Here is a 993-nt window from a genome sequence, read left to right as displayed (position 1 = left end):
AGTTCGAGGGAATCAGCGCTCTCGCTGCTCATCCTGCTACTGCGGACCTTCCCTTGGGCGCCCAGCAGGAGGACGAGGAGTCGCGTGTCTAAGAGATAAGGAAGGGAGAAGGGTCCGTGCCAAGACACAGGAAGGAACGCCAGGCACTAGATCAGCGTCGCGTTCCCCGTCGCCGGAGCGCGATCCGGAAGAGGGGAGAGGACACGCTAATGCCGGGTGTTCTTTCCGAGCAGGAGGAAGGGCCATGACCTTCGTAAGAGAACGGCCGTCTCCAGCGTAGTGAAGAATGCGCCTCGCAACAAATACGAATGAATGAACAACTAGTTAAATAAAGGCTCGATCCTCTCCCTCCGGAACCGGGAAAGTCCTCATCCTCACGCAGGAAGGCACTCGTCATCGTCTCATGAGGAACTTTCTTCGGCAGAGGAATGGTCTCCGTTTTATCTTTCTTCGCCAGTGAATCTCACAAACTAACAGCGGCTGGAACGGCGCAAGGACCTGCCTGGACTGCGACCTGGAAGCACCTGCAGCCGGAGGGTTGATCGGCCCGAGTCGTAGCGCGACCTGGTAGGATTCGCCAATGTGAGTCAGGGTTCACACGCGGCCCTTGAACAACGGGGAAGGGAGGGCGGTCATAAGAGTAATCGTAACACTAAGAATAACAGAGGCAGACGCGGGTCTAGCTGAAGGTGCTCCCCGGCGGGAGGCTTGAGGGCCCGCTTCCCCGAGGCTGCTGGGCTGGGCCCCTGTGGTGGCAGGCTAGCAAACGCCGTCTGTGTTCTAGCAAAAAAGTATAAAAGAAATGCAAAGTTGTGTGTGTCAAAGATTTAGTCGAATGCACCGGCAAGTGCAAAGTGGCAGGAACACATCACCAGGAAAACTGCAACACAACCACAGGGTCGAGCGCCACCTCCTGCGGGGACGCGGCCCAGGCTTCAACGTTTTCCTTCTTCTTATCAACACTTCTTAACTAAAACTACAAAAAAATTGCCA

This window comes from Penaeus monodon, chromosome 23 (genome assembly GCF_015228065.2).
Source record: "Penaeus monodon isolate SGIC_2016 chromosome 23, NSTDA_Pmon_1, whole genome shotgun sequence".
Lineage (NCBI taxonomy): Eukaryota > Metazoa > Arthropoda > Malacostraca > Decapoda > Penaeidae > Penaeus > Penaeus monodon.
This window is presented reverse-complemented; position numbering follows the sequence as displayed.